The following is a 22,551-nucleotide window of genomic DNA, read 5'->3' on the forward strand; positions in this document are numbered from 1 at the left end:
CGGTTGTGACTTGAGGCCCCACAGAAGTAGTGGGGAGCACCCTGAAATGGGGCAGCAGTGACCCGCAGTTGTCCCCTTTGAGCTGAGGAGGTGGTGGGAAGGAGGGGAGGGAGATGCAAGAGCACTGGAGAAGGAGCGCTAGAAAGTTTAAGAGTATAGATGGTAAGTTAAGTTTCTAAGATAAGTTTCTTCAGTTTCTTGGGAAATGTTTACTTGGGGGTATGCAGAATCACGGTAGATACAAAAGTCCCAGAGAAAGTTCTAGGCTGGTGTGTAAACTTGAGTTTTGTGACAATGAGTGTGAGACTTTAAACCAAGGGAAAGATCGGGATTGCCCAACAAAAAATGTAAACTGAGAAGAGGTTGGCACAGATTCTAATCCTGAGAAATACCGATAAAAATTGGTGGAGTCTCTGCTACACGGGGAGGTTATAAAATGAGAAATGCAGAATTTAGTCAATCCATGTGCAAACAGAACTTTCTTGGATATGATAAACGAATGACATTGCTAGTGTTTTCATGGTCATTGATTTTGGTTTTCTTTTACTTCCCTCGGTTCACTTTGATTTCCTTTTAATTTTTCCATTAAGAACCCATCACACAAACATTGTCATATTTATTAGAACAACCTTTTTTCCCTATCTGTCCAGCACTCTTCCTTCCCTAATGACAAAACTTCTTCTTGTCATGGGATCCCACCCCTACCCTCTCTCAGAAACTGGCTGGTCCTATTTGGAAGCCGCACCCAAATCGCTTCCAACTCTTTTTTTTTTTCACATGGGTCCCCTAAAATCATAACTGGCAATATCTCTCATGACCAAAGAGATGCTACATATTTATGGTCGTGTGTGTGTGTGTGTGTGTGTGTTGTTTTGTGCTGGGGTTTTTTTTGTTTGTTTTTTGTTTTTTTTTTGTTTTTGTTTTTGTTTTTTTGTTTTTGTTTTTGTTTTTGTTTTTAATTTCAGAGAACAGATCCACACTGAGCAAAAATGAAGTTGACACTCCCAGGGAAGCAACTATGAAGAAAGAGGTGGGTGTAAAAGCCTCCGAATCCAGGGTTCCTAAGGCTGATAAGGATCCCTGGTCTGAGCCAATGTGGTCCTTCAGCTCTTCCTGGGTTTCCTCAAGGGAACAGCTTCTTCAATATGTGCTGTCTTGAGTCTGTTATTTAAGCATATTTAAAGTATTGTCTTGACATTTCCAGAGTCCTCTTTGTATTTACTTGTATCAACTTTCTCATTTCACACTTTATTTTTTTTCACAAGAAGATTGGCTTGGAATTGTTTTCATATTATTTTTCTATCTTTGGATTTTCATGCTTGCTTCACCTTTGGCAGGACAATGCCTCCAGTAGATCTCCTTAGCCTTTCATTTCACAGGGGTAATTCCTACAGATCATTCAGATATGCCTTAGTTGGGCTTTTTCCTATTTATCATTTTCTTTTTATTTAATATATGGATTTCTATTTTTTAATACATCTTACAGAGTTGTGTCAGTTATATTTGTTGTTTTATTATTTAAAAATAGCTATTGAATCAATGTACTGCCCTTATTCATCTTAAAACAATCCTCATTTTATCTCCATTAGTTTTCTTCTTTTTTTTTTTCTTAAATTTGGATTTTTTTGCGGGTTAACTAGTTCATTTAAGGTATTTAAAAAAATTAAGCTTATATATTTATTTTGAGAGAATGAGAGAGTGTGTGAACATGGGAGGGACAGAGAGAGAGAGGGAAAGAGAGTATCCCAAGCAGGCTCCTTGCTGTCAGTGCAAAGCCCAACTAGGGGCTTGAATGCACAAACCATGAGATCATGAACTGACCCAAAATCAAAAGTTGAACGCTTAACTGACTGGGCCACCCAGGCATGCCTAGGGTATTTTTAATAATGAAAATGTTGGGGCGCCTGGGTGGCGCAGTCGGTTAAGCGTCCGACTTCAGCCAGGTCACGATCTCGCGGTCTGGGAGTTCGAGCCCCGTGTCAGGCTTTGGGCTGATGGCTCAGAGCCTGGAGCCTGTTTCAGATTCTGTGTCTCCCTCTCTCTCTGCCCCTCCCGCGTTCATGCTCTGTCTCTCTCTGTCCCAAAAATAAATAAACGTTGGAAAAAAAATAATGAAAATGTTGGAGTCTATTATTTAAATCTCAGCTCAGCTTTGGATATGAGCCATAAGTTTTGCCATTGTGAGGTTATGAAAATTACATCCTCATATTTCATCTTTCTAGATTTAATAGATTCATGAAGTTAAATTGCAAGTTTGGGCACAAAATTATAAATCTATAAAACACTTACATATAAAAAGTATGAAAGCAATTTTAAAAACAATTATAAAAATATATGAGCTCCTGCAGTATATCCTGCTTCAGTGGGATATCAGAGTTCTGACCAAAGAGTTTGCTTGGGTTTCAGTTGCTGCCTGAACTGGAATGGGCCTCATTATGGTGAAGGTGCCCATGGCGAACAATGGTCACCCACCTCTACCACAGCTCACTTCACACCCTACTTCTGACAGGAGGGTTGTTTAATACTGTACCAGTGCCCGTGTATTATGACCTATGTGAAGGAGGATGCTCAGAGGGTTTAAAGAATCAAAACTGATCCTCAAGCTTGAAACCATGTACAGGGTAGACCCCTAGTGCTGTTCACTCTTAAATCCCAAGTGTTAACATTGTCTTTCTAGAAAATAGTATGCTGAAGAGACTCAATTTCCTATCAAGAAGAAACTTCAATGGGGGAGGGTAAGAAAAAATAAAGCTTGGGGTAGCCTTTAAGTAGAAAAAGTATACCTGCACATGTGTCATGGAAGGAGTCAGTAGCTTGATAGGTACCTAATAAGGTGCCTACCCATAAACCAAACATGCATATCTTCAGAATGATAAGAAAAAGGAACGATGACACAATAGAAAAGATGAGGAAGTGAATATATATGGGACCTCCACAATTTCCTTAATTTAAGGGTCAAGATTTGGAGCTGTAACTCCAGTGATTCTCTGAGAACGTTGAGGATAACTTAGGCTTGCTGGGTATCTCCAGGGTCAGACCTGTTTGATATGGGCAATGAGTTCTTTCAGGCCTACATTTTAGAAGCAAAATCCTGACCTTACAAAATATCTGCTCAAATAAATCAATGAATGGCTACTCTTTAAATCAAGATTCTGTAAGTAGAAGTTCCATGGATGTATGAAGTATATGGAGAAAATTATAACATATTCTGGTACAGATACTTTTGCTGGTGGGATACTTCAGACTCTGTAATGTGGAACACATTACACAGCTGTGGAATAGGCTGTTCTTGGCAGACTCTGGAGTAGGAGGAGAAGCCTGTCCTGGCACTTGTTTCCATAGTGAACAGAGGAAGGGGGGTCATTCCAGAGCTTCCAGTGGACAGCACGCATGCTCACAGTGAAGAGGCCCAGAGGCCCCAAATGAAATGTGAATCCTTCTGGCTCTTTCCTGTCAACATAGGCAGCAACCTCCACCTTGGAGCCCCCATTTGGGCCCCAAATGCCTTGCAGGCCAAGGAATTGAAACAGAGAACTGACATTAATGTGTTCAGCAAATATTGAGCAATGACTATCATGTGCCTGAAAGATTTGCATTTTAGAAAAGTAGCTCAGTCTGAGGGGGAAACAATTGGACTATTTGGCAGGTTGGCCCCTTTGTGTTAGAAAATAGTAAGTGAGGACAGGAAGTGCTGCTTTCCACAGTTGGGAAGGGGGAAGGGAGCACAACCCTGGTTTCTCATCTTCTCTAGTCTCCCAAGGGTGACACTGCACATGCCTGTCCAACTGAGGCCCAAGAACACTCATTGAACGGGACTTCTAGTCCTTCCCAGACCCACAATACAGCCTGACAACTCTCAGGGACTAACCAGGTTAGGATTATCTTTTAGGAAGATCAACTGGAATCAGAGTTAAGACTTGAGTTGGAGGTAGGTAGACAGGGAGAGACAGACAAACCAATTAGGGGACCTTTTGGGGGACTCCTCTTGACAAAGGATGATGGCTTGAATTTCATCTTCATTCTGCAACTATTAAAGTCTACATTTCAGGCATTGTACCTGGGGTTATAATGAGAAAGAGAGATGTGATCTCTGTGATCTGTACTGAATGGAAATGGTGGAGAAAAAAGATCATAAACAAACAAAAATTGATAAAGTATTATTGTGAATAATGATATGGCATAACATATTGCGAAGAGCCACAATGTTGTCACAGAGGATAGAACAGAGGAAACTTTTGTTCATTAAGGATGCCAAGGAAGACATAAATAATAAGAAAATGTAAGAGTGACTATGAATATCAGGTATGGTCAGGATTCTGTCTTGGGGGATGTCTGAGATGGAGCACTGCCTTGTGGCTAGGATATGGGGGCACCACCTCCTGAAACTATCTGTAGATAACTACCTGAGGGAAGAAAGCAGACATGACAAGCAGATATCTGGATATATAGGTCTCATAAAAGAGGCCTGGGCTAAAAAGATAAGTTTGGAAGATAGAGATGGTAATAACATCACCCTGAGAGAATGTCTAGAGCAAGGCTCTTCAAAGAGAACCATCTATCATAAGGACAGGATAATTTTTCATTATGTGAAATCATGTGATAATCTTTCATTATACATACCACAAAGGTTCATACCTCTGTCCCCTTCACACATGTATAAATGACTTCCAGACATGGGAGCAACAAAAATAAAGTGTAAGAAAAGAAAAAAATGCACACCTTCCCTGTACACTGCCAAAAGCCCTTTTATGGGCAGTACAGTTTTCTAGTTGAGAACCGCTGAAAATGACAAGCAGGGAGAAGTGAAGAAAGACAGATCCAACCAGCAGGTCCAGGTCATATAAGCCTCTTTCCAAGCTATCATATGACTTTCCTCACGGGATCTATTTCTAGGACATATTAAAATAGATTACTTCATGTTCAACAATTATCTTGAAGATAAATCCTATTCAGTCAGACCCTGGGTTCAAGTTTGTGGTGTTTAATCCTTTTTACATGTTGCTGAACTTAATCTGCTGATACTTTGTTGAGGATTCTTATGTATGTGTTCATCAGGGTTATTTGTCTGTCAGTTTTTTGTACTGTGTTTGTCTGGTTTTGATATTGGGACATTAGAGTCTTATAAAATTATTTGGAGACTATTCCTTACTCTTCTATTTTATGAAAGAACATGTGTAGAACTGGTTTTATTTCTTTTTTAAATGTTTGGTAGATTTTTATTATTGTGAAACCATCAGTACCTAGAGATTTATTTTTCAGATGGTCTGTAACTACACATTCAATTTATTTAATTTGTTGTGTGCCTATCAGATTTTTTTTCAGTTTGATGAGTTTTGGTACTTTGTAGTTCAAAGTTGGTTCATTTCATCTAAGTTGTCAATTTTATGTGTGTAGTGGTGTTTGTATTATTTCCTGTTACCTTTTTTCATGTTTATTTATTTTTGAGAGACACAGTGAGAGAAAGAGAGAGCAGGGAGGGGCAGAGAGAGAGGGAGACAGGATCTGAAGCAGGCTCCACACTGAGAACAGGGAGCCCAATGCGGGATTCGAATTCACAAACCATGAGATCATGACCTGAGCTGAAGTTGGATGTTTAACTGACTGAGCCACCCAGGTGCCCCCTCCTATTATCCTTTTAATGATCCACTTATCTACTAAGTCCACTGTTGGCTTCCTCACCTATACTGATAACACACACACACACACACACACACACACACACAGACGCCACAGCTATTCTTCCAGAGACCCTTTGGTCTTCAATGTACACAAGGGACCCTGGGGAAAGCCAATAACTCTGTCAACATCTTGTCAAATATTTTGAAAATGTCTCTTTCACCAACTGTTGCCTAAAAGTTAAGGTTTCCTGTGGTCCTGCTGGTCATGTTTTATGTTGCTTTCTCTTCTCACCCTATGTCCTCTGTGAAAAAACACCATCTACCAGAGCTTGAAGCTGGCATCTATACACTGATGAGTCCCAAATTTATTCCTTTAGTCTAAAATGTCTCTGCTATGGTCTAGAACTGGATATCCAAATGCTTAAAGGACATTTTAACATTATGACTTTGATCTTTAAATTCAGTTTTCTGCATGTTCAGTTGTCTGTATGTTCTTTATTTCATAGTATGTAAAATAACTGTCTACTCAGGATCCCCAGGAAAAAAAAAATAAATGCCATTGATCGGTTCTTCTTTATCTCTTGTATCCAATTAATCACACAGTTCTTGTCTTCTAAATGCCACCATTATACATCTCTCAACATGACACTCTTCTTTTCCACTGTTCTTTCTCACCTGGATTACTACCATGGATTTCTAATGCATCTTCTCACTTATGTATTTATTCACTACAGTTTATTCTCCACACTGAAACCAGTACATTTTCTGAAATTAAAATCTTCCCCCATTTCAGTTTCTTTGTGCTACTGAAACAAATTACTACAAACTTGGTGCCTTAAAAGAATAGAAGTTTATTCTTCTGTGGCACCTGAAATCTGAAATCAAGGCATGGCCACACTCCTAGTTACAGCTTTAGGGGAGAAAGCTTCCTTGCCTCTCCCATATTTTGGTGGCTCCTGGCATATTTTGGCTTGTGTCAGAACAATTCCAATCTCCACCTCCATCTTCACACAGATGTTCACATCGCTGCCTCCCCAGTGTGTCTCTGCTGTTCTCCTTTCTCCTATAAATATATCATTCATTACATTGAAGGACTATTCTAAATCCAGGATGATCTCATCTTAAGATATGAACATATTCATATTTGCAAAGTCACTTTTATTCTATATTAGGTAACATTTACAAGTTTTGGGGATTAGGGAATGGATATCTTTTGGAGGCCTATTTTTTTTTCAGTCTGGCACAGGGGTCAATAATATGTTAAGAAAGTTGAGAATCCAAGTATTGTACTAGTTTGAGAAGTAGAGAGATAATATACATACTTGGGAAAAAAATTAATGGAAGAAAGAATGTTTGCAAAACTCTTTTCTTCCAGAAAGATGATTTAAATATTGTATAGAGTGAGTACCTAGGGATTTACAGGAGCCACATTCCAAGACAATAAATATGGCAAATGCTGCTGGATAAAGTCCAAATCTAGCATTTCTCTTTACTCCTTGGTGTCTACTACTGGAGAGTCATATTGATCCACAATTGGCTGGTCTCAAGATGAAAGGAGTTCACTGTTTTGTTTTGTTTTTTCCTTTAATATTTCTTTGACATCATTTTTTTCCTAAGCTTATTTATTAATTTTTAGAGAGAGAGAGAGAGAGAGAGAGAGAGAGAGCATGCACATGTCGGGAAGGGACAGAGGGAGAGGAAGAGAGAGAATCCCAAGCAGGGTCTGCACTGTCAGTACAGAGACCAATGTGGGGCTCACACTCACAAACCATGAGATCATAACCTGAGCCGAAGTTGGATGTTTAACCGACTGAGCCACCCAGGCACCCCAGGAGTTCACTGTCTTAGTATCATTAGGTCACATTGGCTCTCTTGAGGAGTCCCATGGGAAATAGCATCAGCCCTTACTTATCCACTGATAAATTAAGATCTTACATTCAGGTACTAACTCTGGAATAAGGAAAGCTCTTTATTTCATAAAGATGGGACCCAATAATCCTCATTGCATCAGAATTCTTAGTTGTTAGAATGACTACTTTCACCTACTCACATTAATTGCCTGGAATTAATATACATAATTACATAATTATATAAAATTATGTAATTTTTATAATTATAACCTTACATTTCCCCTTCTACTAATGTTCCAGTTAAATAAGTAAATAAGCCCCACTTAACTTTAGATTTATTTTTTATCAAGTTTTTATTTAAATTCCAGTTAGTTAACATACAGTGTAATATTAGTTTCAGATATAGAATTTAGTGATTCAACACTTGCATACAACAGCCAGTGCTCATCACAACAAATGCACTCCTTAATCCCCATAACCTGTTTAAACCACCCCCCCACCCACCTACCCCCCTGTAAACTTCAGTTTTTTTCTCTATAGTTAAGAGTCAGAGCATGGAATGTTTTCCCATTTCTTTATGTCATCTTCAATCGATTGGAAGCAAATATAGTGTTAAAAAGTTTATAATACCCAATAGAATCTACACATTTAATGCAATCCTTACCAAATACCACCAGCATTTTTTCAGACCTAGAAAGAACAATCATAACATTTGTATGGAACCACAAAAGAACCCAAACAGCCAAATCAGTCTTGAAAAAGAGATGCAAATCTGGAGGCATCCCAATTCCGGACTTCAAGATAGTTTACAAAATTGTAGTTACCAAGACAGTATGGTACTGGAATAAAAACAGGTCAATGGAACAGAATAGAAAATCCAGTAATGGACCCACAGCTATATGGTCAACTAATCTTTGACAAAGCAGGAAAGAATATCCAGTGGGAAAAAGACAGTCTCTTCAACAAAAGGTCTTGGGAATACTGGACATCAGTATGCAAAAGAATGAAACTGGACCACTTTCTTACATCATACAACATAAATGGATTAAATACCTAAATGCGAAACAGGAAACCATTAAAATCCTACAGGATAATACAGGAAGCAACCTCTTTGACCTTGGCCAGAAACTTCTTACCAGATACGTCTCCAGAGGCAAGAAAACAAAAGCAAACATGAACTACTGGGGCATCATCAAGATAAAAATCTGTGCAGTAAAGAAAAGAATCAGCAAAACTAAAAGATAAACTTTGGAATGCGAGAAGAAATTTGGGCATATCTGATAAAGTGTTAGTATCCAAAATGTATAAAGAATTTATCCAACTCAACACCCAAAAAAACCAATAATCCAATTAAAAATGGGCAGAAACCATGAATAAGCCTTATTCCAAAGAAGACAGCCAGGTGGCTAACAGACCCATGAAAAAATGCTCAACAACACTCAGAATCTGGGAAATACAAATCAAAAATACAATGAGATATCACCTCGTACCTGTCCAAATGGCTATAATTAACAACGCAAGAAACAACAGGTGTTGCTGAGGATGCAGAGAATGGGGAACCCTCTAACACTGTTGGTGGGAATGCAAACAGGTACAGCCACTGTGGAAAACAGTATGGAGTTTCCTCAAAAAGTTAAAAATAGACATACCCTATGACCCAGCAATTGCACTACTAGGCATTTATTCAAAGGATACCAAAATACTGATTTGAAGGGGACACTTGCATCCTGATGTTTATAGCAACATTATCAACAAGAGCTAAATGATGGAAAGAGCCCAAAAGTTCATCGACTAATGAATGGATAAAGAATATCTGTGTGGTGCACAGCTCAGAGCCTGGAGCCTGCTTTGGATTCTGTGCACCCCTCTCTCTCCACCTCACCCCTGCTTGTACTCTCTCTCTTTCAAAAAATGAATAAACATTTAAAAAATTAAATCTTGCAATTTGCAACTATGTGGATGGAGCTAGTGTGTTAAGTGAAATAAATCAGAGAAAGACAAATACCATACAATTTCACTCATATGTGGAATTTAAGACACAAAACAGATGAACATAGAGGGAAGAAAAGAAAGAGAAGCAAATTATAAAACACTGTTAACATAGAGAACAAACTGAGGGTTGCTGGAGGTGAGATGAGTGGGAGATGGACTAAATGGGTGATGGGTGTTAAGGAGGGCACTTGTTGGGATGAGCACTGGGTGTTATGTGTAAGTGATGAATCACTTCGTTCTAATCCTGAAACAAATATTACACTATTTGTTAACTAACTAGAATTTAAATATAAACTTAAAACAATAAACAAACAAATAAGTATATAAACAAATAGTCTATTTCTTGGTTTTCCTCTCTTTTTCTCCCCATGTTCATTTCCAATATAGATTTTACATGCCCTCTCCCCATGGAGTCAGAGCACATAACCCTCTCAGTACATCAATGTATTCATTAACCAGGATGCTCTACTGAGCTTCAGTGTCAAAAGGTTTTTTTGGGGGGTTTCATGGTAGGCATGTATACTTAAATCATTGGCCACATGATTGATCTCAGTCTCCAGCCACCCTTCCCACCCTGGATGTCTGGAAACTGAAAATTCCAATCATCTAATCATGTGATTGATCTTTCTGATAACCAGCCCTTATTTTGAATTTATTTATTAGCCCACCGTACTTCATTAGAATCCTAAACACACTCCATCACTCAGGAAATTACAAGGGTTTTTGAAGTTATGAACCATAAATCTAGAGCAAGGTCTGAATAAATTCTTAATTGTACCATAGTCTCTGACAAGACAATTTGAGCAGTGTATCCTCACTCCCTTCCTGGTACTCTAGTTTCCTCTATTTTATGTCTGCTGCAACCCTTTTTGTATCAAACTCTACACTCCAGGAAAAGCTGAAAAGAGGCTTTACTGCTTAGAAGACAGGGGTCCAGAACCATAATTTTCCCTCCAGGGTATTAAGACCCTGACCATTCATTATGTGGGTGAGTAAAGAATGCCTATAGATACCATTTTTTTCAATTTATTTAAATTCAAATTAGTTAACAGAGGCACCTGCGTGGCTCATTAGGTTCAGTGTCCAACTCTTGACTGCAGTTGAGGTCATGATCTCATGGTTTGTGAGCTTAAGCCCCACATAGGGTTCTACACTGACAGCACAGAGCCTGCTTGTGATTCTCTGTCTCCCTCTTTCTGCCCCTCCTTCTCTTTCTCAAAATTAAATAAGTAAACTTAAAAATAAATAAATAAATAAATTCAAGTTAGTTAGCCTCCAGTGTAGTCTTGGCTTGAGGAGTAGAACCCAATGATTCATCTCTTACATATGACCCTAGTGTTCATTCCAAAAAGTGCCCTCCTTAATGCCCATCACCCATTTAACCTATCCTCCCACCCACCTCCCCTCCAGCAACCTTCAATTTGTTCTCTGTATTTAAGAGTCTCTTATGGTTTGTCTCCCTCTGTGTTTTTTATCTTATTTTCCCTTCCCTTCCCCTATGTTCATCTGTTGTGTTTCTTAAATTCCACATATGAGTGAAATCATATGATATTTGTCTTCCTCTGACTGACTTATTTCACTGAGCTGAAATCAAGAGTCAGACACTTAACTGACTGAACCACCCAGCCACCCATAAAGATTTTATTTTTAAGTAATCTCTACACCCAACATGAGATTCAAACTCACAATCCCAAGATCAAGATTCAAATGCTTTACTGACTGAGCCATCCGGGCATCCCTAGCCTTTTAATTTTTTTTTTTTTAAATTTTTTTTTTTTCAACATTTATTTATTTTTGGGACAGAGAGAGACAGAGCATGAACGGGGGAGGGGCAGAGAGAGAGGGAAACACAGAATCGGAAACAGGCTCCAGGCTCTGAGCCATCAGCCCAGAGCCCGACGCGGGGCTCGAACTCCCGGACCGCGAGATCGTGACCTGGCTGAAGTCGGACGCTTAACCGACTGCGCCACCCAGGCGCCCCGCCTTTTAATTTTTTAATAATATTGTTTGAGAACAAAATGTTTTTACATTAAGTCCAATTTATCACTTTGTTCTTTAAGAGATTGTGCATTTTGATGCCACAGTTAAGACATGTTTTTAGGGGACACCTGAGTGCCTCAGTCGGTTAAGTGTCTGACTTTTGATTTCAGGTCATGTCATGATCTCACAGTTTGTGAGTTCAAGTCCTGCACTGGGCTTTGCATTGACAGTGTGGAGCCCAGTTGAGATTCTCTCTCTCTCTGCCTCTCTCCTCCTTGCATGAGCCCTCTCTTTCTCTCTCTCTCTCTCTCTCTCTCTCAAAAATAATAATTTTTTAAAAGATAAATGTTTCTTTAGCCTACACTATTTTCCTTGTTTTTTCTTCTAGAAGTATTAAAATATTAGGTTTAATTTGGTTTACATTTACAATGTAAATGCCATAGTTTATAATTATGAATTAATTATAATTAACTCTAATTTTGTATAACCCAGAAGTAATCAATTGCCATAACTTCTGTCATAAGACTCTTTTTTCAAAACTGAATTGCCTTTACAGCTTTGCCAAAATTCAGTTATTCATATATGTGTCATTCTATTTCTGGACTTTCTATTTTGTTCCATGATCTATCTACCTATCTTACATTAATACCACATTGTCTCAACTAATATTACATTATCATAATTCTAATAATGAGATACCATTAGGATTCCATCTTTACTCTTCCCTTTCAAGGTTTTTTTTTAACTATCCTAGGTTTTGTTTTTGCATTTTAATGGGAATTTTAGAAACAATTTGTTAATTTCTACCAATATATCTGCTATGATTTTAATTGGGATCATGTAGAATCTATCAATAATTTGGGGATAAATTACAAATAATATTGAATCTTCTGACACACAGAGCTGGTATATCTCTGCATTACTCAAGTCTTCCTTAATTTCTTCCAGCAATACTTTGTAAATTTTAGTATTTAGGTCTCTAAAGATTTTTGTCAAATTTTTCACTATTTACTTCATGATTTTTGATCCTATTACAATTTTTTTCACTTCAATTTTTTCTTTGATAATCATATATATAAATACAATTGATTTTTTTAAATAGTGATCTTGTACCCAGCCATCTTAGGTATAATACATAATAGGACTGTGTGTGTGTGTGTGTGTGTGTGTGTGTGCGCGCGCGCGCTGCGCGCACACATTTGTACTCCTCAGCTCTTACCCATTAATGATCCTGTCATTTGAGAATGAGAAAAATATTTTTATGTCTAATCTGGATGTATATTTATTTTTCTTGCTTTGTTGAACTGGCTAGAATCTCCAGTAGTGATATCAGACATACTTGTGTTCCTAATCCTACAAAAATAATGCAATTTTTCTCTGTTAAGTATCATGCTTTCCTGCACTATTGAGATGATTATTTGGGGTTTTTTGTTTGTTTTTACCTTTGTGTTTTTACGTTATTACCATTGTGAATTATAAATTGATTTTCAGATTTTAGGCAAAACTTACAAAGATATTTCTCTTAGGAATCCTTCAGTTGATTCTAGCAGTTTTATTAGTCAGAAGGACTTTGACTCAAAATCCCACTTGTTTAAAATATATACAAATATTCAGATTATATATTTCAGGAGTGAGGTTTGGGATTTTATGCCATTCAAGAGATTTGTCTGTTAGTACTTTGTGAAATTTATTAATATAAAATTGTTCCTCATACTCTATTTTGCCTTTTACTACTTTATAAAATTGTAGTGTTCCCTTTTTTGTTCTTGATATTAGTACTTTATATTTTCTCTCTTTTGATTCTGAGAAATTTAGTTAGAAAATTTTCAATACTGTTGATCTTTTAAAAGAATCAATTGTTTTTTTGTTGCTGTGTCATTGATATTCTCAATTTTTTTCTCCATTTTCAATGTCTTGATATTTATTATTTCCTTTTTTCTACTTAGATTATAATTTGGTCTTCCTTTTCTGTTCTTTTAAGCTAGAAGATGAGATTAATGATTTGAGACGTTTCTTGTTTATAATATATGCATTTAATCCTATACATTCCCCCCTAAGTACTTGTTCAAAAACATCTCACACATTTTGATGTTTCCTCTTTTTGAATTTTTCTTCAACCCTTAGAAGTATGTTATTTAGTTTTTAAATATCTGGGGATATTGCAGAAATCATTAAGTTGTTGATTCCTAATTTAATTCCTTTGTGGTCAGAGAACAACACATTTTGTGTTTCTTGAATCCTTTTAAATACAATGAGGTAGGTTTTTTTGTGTGTTTTGTTTTTGTTTTTGTTTTTTTTTATGGCCCAGGATATGGTCTACCTGCACAGATGTTACATATGTACTCAAAAAGAATGTATATTCTGATGTTATTGGGCTGCATGTCAAATCAGTGTCCATTAGGTCAATTTGGTTTATAGTGTTAAACTGTCTCATACCTTTGCTAATTGTCTACTTGTTATAGCAATTATTAAGAGAAATATTGAAATTGCCAACTATAATTGTATTTCTATTTATTGCTCCTTGCAGATCTGTTTTAAAGTCATTTATTTTGAACTCTATACTTAGGCATATGCATGTTTAGTACTAGTATGTCTTCTTGATGAATATTTCCTGTTATATTTATGAAATGATATGGAAATGTTCTTTGCTCTAAAATGCACTTTGTCGAATATTGGAATAATCAACACAGTTTTCCTTTACTTAGTGTTATCATAGTATATATTTTCTACCCTTTTACTTTTAACATTACTGTCTTTATATTTAAATAGATTGTAGGTAAACTGTAAGACAATCTTGCTGCTATGTCAAACTGACAATTTACACATTTTTGGTTTTAATTTTTTTATTCAAGTATAGTTGAAATACAATGTTACATTAGTGTCAAGTGTACAATAGTGATTCGACAACTCTATATGTTATGCTATGCTCATCACAGGTGTAGCTACCATCTGTCACCATACAACATTATTACAATAGCATTGGTTGTATTCCATATGCTGTGCTTCTCATCCATGTGAGTTATTCATTCCATGACTGGAAAGCTGTACCTCCTAATCCCCTTCACTCATTTTGCCCACTCCCACCCGCCTCTCTAACAACCACCAGTTTGGTTTTTGTACTAATTGTGTTTTTCTGCTTTTAAGTATTTATTTGTTTACTCACTTTTTTAAAGATTCTGCATATAAGTGAAATCCTATGGTATTTGTCTTTGTCTGACTTATTCACTTAACATAATATACTCTAGGTCAATCCATGTTGCTGAAAATGGCAAAATCTCATTCTTTTTATGGGAGTATACATTGGAAATATATCTTAAATGTTCTCAAGACAGTCATTTATCAATGGTCACTTAGGTTGCTTTCATATCTTGGCTATTGTAAATAACGCTTCAATAAACATAGGGACACATATATCTTTTTAAATTAGTCAGGGGGATTGAAGGGATTCCTAACCATGGAATTACTGGATTTTATGGTATATCTGTTACTTATTTATTTAGGAAGCTCCATACTGTTTTGCACAATGGCTTCATCGATTTACATTTCCACCAACAACACACGGGGGTTTCTTTACATCCTTGCCAATGCTTCTTGCTTCTTGTCTTTTTGATACTACACATTCAAATATGTAAAGGTGATATCTCATTGTGGTTTTGATTTCCATTTCCCTGATGATTAATGATGTTGAGTATTTTCATATACATGTTGGCCATCTATAGGTCTTCTTTGGAAAATGTCTATTCAGATTATCTGCCCACTTTAATTAGGTTATTTGAGGGTTTTTTTTTCATGTATGTGTTGAGTTGTATCAAATCGTTATATACTTGCGATATTAACCCCTTATCAAATATAGCATTTGCAAATATCTCTTCCCATTCAGTAAGCTAACTTTTTGTGCATTTTTTAAAAATTTTGGTGTAGTCCCAATAGTTTATTATTGCTTCTTTTCCCCTTGCCTCAGAAGACATATCCAGAAAAATATTGTTATGACCAATGTCAAAGAGATAACTGCCTATGTTTTGTTCTAAAAGTTTTATGGTTTTAGGCCTAACATTTAGGTTTTGTTATGAAATAATCTACAGAAGAGTAGCAAAGATGGTACAGAACATTTCTGTATATTCTTTCTTCTGTTTCCATTAAAGGTTAACATTCTTAAGTGTGGCATATTTATCAAAACTAAGAAATTAACAATGATGCAGTACTATTAATAAAGCTACAGACTTTATTTTATTTTTATTTCTTCTAATGTATTTTTTTCCATTCCAGAATCTAATCCAGAATACCACATTGCATTAGTCATCATATCTACTTAGCCTCATCCAACCTGTGGTGCTTTCTAATATTGTTCCTTATGAATGTGACACTTTGGAAGGGAACTGGTGAGGCATTTTGAAGAATATCCATCCACTTAGATTAACTTATTTGTCTGATGTTTTCTCATGACAATCTTTGGTTGTGAATTTTTGGAAATAACAACATAGAAGTAATGTGTCCTTTTACCACATTATATCAGAGTATATATGATATACATGTTAACTTACTATTTTTTTCCTTTACATTTATAAGAAGAAAATCACAGCGGTGCCTGGATAGCTCAGTTGGTTAAGCCTCCCACTCCTGATCTCAGCTCAGCTGTTGATCTCGGGGTCATGAGTACATGCCCCACATAAGTAGGCTGTGAAGCCTACTTTTAAAAAAAGAAGAAGGAAATCACTAATTTCAGACTGCACTCAAGATGAGAGGAATTAAATTTCCCCACTTGCTGAAGGGAGTAACATAAACAAAACAAAACAAAACAAAACGAAAAACAAAAACACCCAACATGTGTGAATATATATTAAAATAACCATTGTTCTAACTAGAGAAATTGGGCAAGAAAAAAGTTAAAACTCATCGAAACAGAAAATAACAAAGTAAAATTCTCTGTTTTTTCAAATAGCATAATCTTACATACATAGATTGTATGGCTCCACCAAGAAATTGTTAGAACAAATGCAGTAAAGTTGTAAGATACAAAATCAACATATAAAAATTTATTGCATTTTTATACACTGACAATAAATGATGAGCTATCTGCAAATGAAATAAGGAAAATAATACTATCAATGATAGTATCAAAAACAATACAATAATTAGGAATTAAAATTAATCGAGGTGAAAGATGCATACACTAAAGGCATTAATGAAAAAAATGAAGACACACATAAGTGGAAATATATTCTATACTTATATTAATGGATTGGAACAATTAATATTGTTAAAATGTCCATATATCCAAACCATTCATAGATTCAGTGTAATCTCTGTCAAAATCTCAATGTCATTTTTCACATAAATAGAAAAAAATAATAGTAAAATTTATATGGCATCACAAAAGACTACAAATAGCTAAAGCAATCTTGAAAAAGAGACACAAAGCTGGACACATCACATTAAATTTAAGACTATAGTATAAAGCTATAGTAATCAAAACTCCATGGTACTGGCATAAAAACAGACAAACAGATCAATTAAACAGAATCACGAACCCAAAAATAATCCAATGCATATGCAGTCAATTAATATTCGACAGGGAAGCCATAAATACTCAATGGAGATAGAGGTAGTCTTTTCAATTAAGGGTGCTGGGAAAACTGGACATTCACATGTGAAGAAGAAGAGGGAGAGGAAGAAGAAGAAGAAGAAGAAGAAGACGAAAGAAGAAAGAAGAAGAAGGAGGAGGAGGAGGAGAAGGTGGCAGAGGCAGGAGGAGAAGGAGCGGGAGGAGGAGGAGGGGGAACTTGCCTCGCATCTTATACCACTAACAAAAATTAACTCTTAATGTATTAAAGACTTAAGTGTAGGGTCCAAGATGGTGAAGCTGTAGAAGAAAACATAAATAAATAAACTCTTTGGCATTGGTCTTGAACATTATTCTTTTGGATATTACACCAAAGCATAAGAACAAAAGCAAAAATCAGTAAGTGGGATGAGATCAAACTAAAATATGCACAGCAAAATAAAGAAGGGAATATTACTCAGCCATTAAAAAAGAATGAAATTCAGCCATTTGCAATGACATGGATGGAGACAGAGAGTATAATGCTGAGCAAAATAAGTCAGAGAAAGACAAATATTTTATGATTTTACTCATATGTGGAATTTAAGAAACAAAACAATTGCTGCTGGGGGAGAGAGAGAGAGAGAGAGAGAGAGAGAGAGAAACCAAGAAATAGACTGATGGTTACCAGAGGGGAGTTGGGTGGGAGGGATGGATAAAATAGGTGATGGAAATTAAGGAGTGCACTTGTATGTATGGGATTGTTGAATCACTATATTGTACACCTGAAACTAATATAATACTGTATATTAACTATACTGGAATTTTAAAAAGTTAAAAAAAACAATAAACCAATAAACACATAGCTTCCAGAATGAGGGAAAATGCAAACCATTTATCTGATAGAGTGTTAATTTTCAAAACATATGTTAGTCTTACAACTCAATAACAAAATATCAAATAGTCTGATTAAAAAATGAGCAAAGGACCCAAATAAACATTTTTTCCCAAATAACATATACAGATAGCCAACAGGTACATGTGTATTTAACATCACTAGGCATCAGGAAAATGCAAATAAAAACTTCAATGAAATATCATCACACACGTGTTAGAATGATCATTATCAAGCAGTCAAGAGCTAAGTGTTAGCAAGGGTGTGGAAAAAAAAAAAACAGTTCTTGTGCACTTTTGGTGGGAATGCAATTTGGAATATCCACAATGGAAAACACTGGACGTTACTCAAAAAACTAAAAATGGAATTAGCAAATAATCTGTTAATCCCACTTCTGGATATGTGTCTGAAGGGAAAGGAATCACTGTCTTGAAAATACATCTGCACCACTGTGTCCATTACAACATTGTTCACAATAGCCAAGACAAGGGCAAAAATCTAAGTTTTCATCAGTATATGAATGGATAAAGAAAATGTGGTATATGAATATGATCAAATATTATTCAGCCATGAAAAATAATGAAATTCTGATATTTATGCAAGCATGGATGAACACTGAGGGCATTATACTAAGTGAAATAACAGAGAATGATAAGTTCTTCATGAACTCACTTATATGTGGAATGTAAACAAAAAAGCTGAACTCATAGAAACTGAAATTAGAGTGGTGGTTACCAGGGCTGGGGGTAGAGAAAATGAGGGAATGCTGATCAAAGGGTACAAACTTCCCTTTATAAGATAAGTAAATTCTGGGGATCTAGTATATAGCACATGGAATGTAATTTCTATATACTTGAAAGTTGCTTAGAAAGTAGACCTTAAATGTTCTCACCACAGAAAATGTAGTCATGTGCAGTTAAGGATATGTTGACGTTATTGTATGTATATCATTTTGCAATATGTATGTATATGAAATCATTACATTGCACCCCTTAAACTTACACAATGTTATATGTTAATTATATCTCAATAAAACTGAAAAGATAACCACACTAAGACAGAAAGGTTATTTCAGCCTGTGTTGAATAGCTTGTTATCCTGTTTCTCTTTAAAATTTCACCCAGTGATTTTAGAATTTTTCTTGAATCTTGCCTGCAGAACTATTTATTGTGATGGCCTAATTGTGAGTTTTTTGTTGTCCCTGATCCTTCTACATCCACTAATTAGAATTCTGCGAGTTAAGATTTGTCCTTTATTTTTCATTTATTTATTCAATCATGTTTTTATATCAGTATGGACTCATGAACATCTATTTTGTCTCTTGGGTTATAAATTAATACTAGTATAATATATTTTGCTTTTCAAATTATTCCACATTTGGTTCTTGCCAGCTCTTTTAGTTTGCCTTCAATGTTTTGTGTGTGCATGCATGCATATGTGTATGTGTGTGTGTTTATTTTTTTTTTATTTTTTCATGTTTATTTATTTATTTTAAAAGACAGAGAGCAAGAGGGGGAGGGACAGAGAGGGAGGGAGAGAGAAATTCCAAGCAGGCTCAGTGCTGTCAGCACGGAGCCCTATGCGAGGCTTGATCCCAAGAACCATGAGATCATGACCTGAGCCAAAATCAAGAATCGAATGCTTAACCGACTGAGCCACCCAAGCTCCCCTATTTTTAGAAACTTGACACTACTTTTCCTTTTCTATTGAAGAATAATTTACATAAAATATTCCATTAGTCTCAGGTATGCAACATAGTGATTCAGTATTTATGTACATTATGAATAGTCACCACAGTAAATCTATCTACCATTTCTCACCATACAAAGTTGTTATAATATTACTTTCTTTTTTTCTTTTTTTCAAGTTTTTATTTAAATTCCGGTTAGTTAACATACAATTAATATTAGTTTCTGGTGTAGAAATTAGTGATTCATCATTTACAAATATGTCAACATGCTCTATAACCACAGTTAAGCATTCCATTTCTTCAATAAGTACTCCTTTGATTTCTATAAGTTTTTGGTTAAATTCTAAAATTTTGAAAATGTTGATTCTGTCAGGTTTTCTTTTTTGCCAGTTTTAATGGTTGTTTCAGTGGAAGACATAATACTCCAGCACCCTACTCTGCAAATTCAATGAAATTACTTCCATCAGTCAGCTTTTGTATGCCTGAAAAAGTCTTTGTTTTACTTATTTTTGAAAGCTTCCCCCTCCCTGTTTGTATAATACTCTATGTTAATAGGTTTTTTCTTTGTTTAGTACTTTAAAGGTTTTGCTACACTGTTGGAAACAGTGTATATGCTGTCATTCTTATCTTTTTCCTATTTATGTAATGTCTTTTTCTTTGCTATTAAATTTTCTCTTTGTCCATTGGGTTTGGGTGTTTTGATTATGAGGTACATTAATGTAGTATTCTTTTAAGTTTCTTGTCCTTGGGTTTCTTAAGCTTCTTGGGATTGTCACTTTGAAAATTTTTCACCATTACATTTTCAGTTTTTTGGGGAACACAATATGTATTTACAATATATCATTATGCTGCTTGAAATTGTCTCACAGCCCACTGATTTCATTTTATTTTTTGAGAGAGAGAGGGTGTGAGTGGGAGAGAAGGGCAGAGGGAGACAGAGAGAGAATCTTTTCTTTAAAAATTTTTAAATATTTATTTATTTTTGAGAGGCAGAGACAGAGCATGAGCATGAGCATGAGCAGGGGAGGGGTAGAGAGAGAATGATACAGAATCCAAAGCAAGATCCAGGCTCGGAGCTATTAGCACAGAGCCCAACACAGGCCTCAAACCCTAAACTATGAAATCATTACCTGAGCCAAAGTTGGATGCTTAACCGACTGAGCCACCCAGGTGCCCTGAGAGAAAGAGTCTTAAGCAGACTCCTTTCTTATCATGGAGCCCAACACAGAAATCAATCCCACGATCCTGGGATCATGACTTGAGCTGAAGTAAAGAATCAGGCACTCAAGTGACTGAGCCACGCAGGCTCCCTGCCTACTGATTTTATTTTTTTAATCTCTTTTCTCTATGGTCAATTCTGTTACATTTTCCTCTTTCTTTGCATGTTTGGTATTGAGTGATAGACATTTTGAATGTTATCTTCTCAGAACCACTGTTCAATCTCTATATTCTTGATTAGATATTCTGGAATTTAGTCAAGTTACTTAGATGTTTAAGATTTGTTAGGGTGGGTCAGATCAGTGCTCTTTGAAAGCTAATTATTCTCTGCAACTGAAGAAAACCCTCTTGTGTATTCTGCCAAATGCTCCATGAATTATCAGTTTTTCCAGTATAATTGGTAAGAAGAAACATTATTCTTGGAGTTGATGGACAGCATGGTGGGCATCTATAATGGACCTTCAACCAGGTGTAAATCAAGCCTGAAATGATTGGCTACCACCTGGGTGAATTTTCCATCACCTAAGAAACTCCTGAAGCAAGTCGCATCCAGCCACCCACTCCTGGTTAATCCCCTTCAAGTAGCCTGAAAGAAATGTTTATAACAAATCACTGTGAAGTATGAGGTTTTCTGAGGGTTTTGGACTCCTGTGATTAGATTGTACTCACTGGATAATTGAGGATAACCTCCCATCTCAAGTTCTCGAGTTAAGATGGAGGAGAAGTAAGGGGACACTGGGCTTTCCTCATCCTTCAAACACAGCTGTATTGAAGTCAGATTACGTAGAACACCCAAGAAATCGATCTATTGAGTGGCAGAAGGATTTCTACAGTTGGAGGGAGACAGCCTAGATGTGAGGTGCCTAGATGTGAATTGGAAGAGAGAAAAACAGCAGTGCAGTGGAAGGGAGGAGACCCTTTTCATGGAGAGACAAAGGGGAGAGAAAGAGAGAGGGGTTGAGCTAGTGTGGCATGGAGCTAGCACAAGAAGAAAACCTCTCTGGACCATGGGAATTGAGAAGTACTGAGTGTCCCAGTTCTTTTTCTGCAAACAAACTCTGGTACTCAAGCTCTGAGGTTTTGGAAGTGCATTATTTTTTCCAGGGCTTTTCCAGGGCTGGATAGCTGTGGCAGGCAATCCTGGGGAGAAGGGAGCTGACCCCAGAGCACATAGTGTGGTGTAGAAATTCCCAGGGTGCACTGGGAGAGAACATTCCCCTTTCTGAAGTACTGTTGGAGGAGAGTTTATTGCCTCCCCAAGGTCAAAAGACCCCTGCAGGTGCCAGCCAGTGGCCTTTCATCAAAAGAGGAGAAGCTTTACTCAGGAGGAGAGGAGAAGATCCATGATGTGCCAGGTCTTTTAAGACTTCAGGTTTTGAATCCCAGCTGTGCCTCAAAGAAAAATGCAGGAGCATTGTGTTGCAGGGCAAGCAGACTGTCTTCACTATTCTGTAAAGGCTGCTTGAACAGTAGGGGTTGATATCCACAGAATGGGGAAAAGAGATAGGGATGACACCATTTTTGCCCCCAAAAACAACACTTTGGGACTTCAGAGAGCAACACAGATGCCCCCAGTGGAGGCAGGACCCACTTACCCCAATCTCTACATCTCCTTGCCTGGGAACTGCTTATTGCCTGGGGCAAGACTGACTCTGAGCCATTGCACCCAACCTCTTTTTTTTTTTAATGTTTATTTTTGAGAGAGACAGAGACAGAGACAGAGACAGATGGAGACAGAGACAGAGCACAAGTAGGGGAGGGGCAGAGAG

General features: G+C 36.6%; 1 long non-coding RNA gene across 1 annotated transcript; it reads left to right on the forward strand.

Annotated features, from left to right (window-relative positions):
• The first annotated feature begins 25 nt into the window (after positions 1-25).
• LOC123385840 lies at positions 26-15,966 on the forward strand. Its single transcript, XR_006598965.1, has 3 exons — positions 26-162; positions 966-1,030; positions 15,707-15,966. It is a non-coding gene; the product is annotated as an uncharacterized LOC123385840 (long non-coding RNA).
• The last annotated feature ends 6,585 nt before the right edge of the window (positions 15,967-22,551 follow it).

The sequence above is a fragment of the Felis catus genome, chromosome B3, assembly GCF_018350175.1.
Source record: "Felis catus isolate Fca126 chromosome B3, F.catus_Fca126_mat1.0, whole genome shotgun sequence".
NCBI lineage: Eukaryota > Metazoa > Chordata > Mammalia > Carnivora > Felidae > Felis > Felis catus.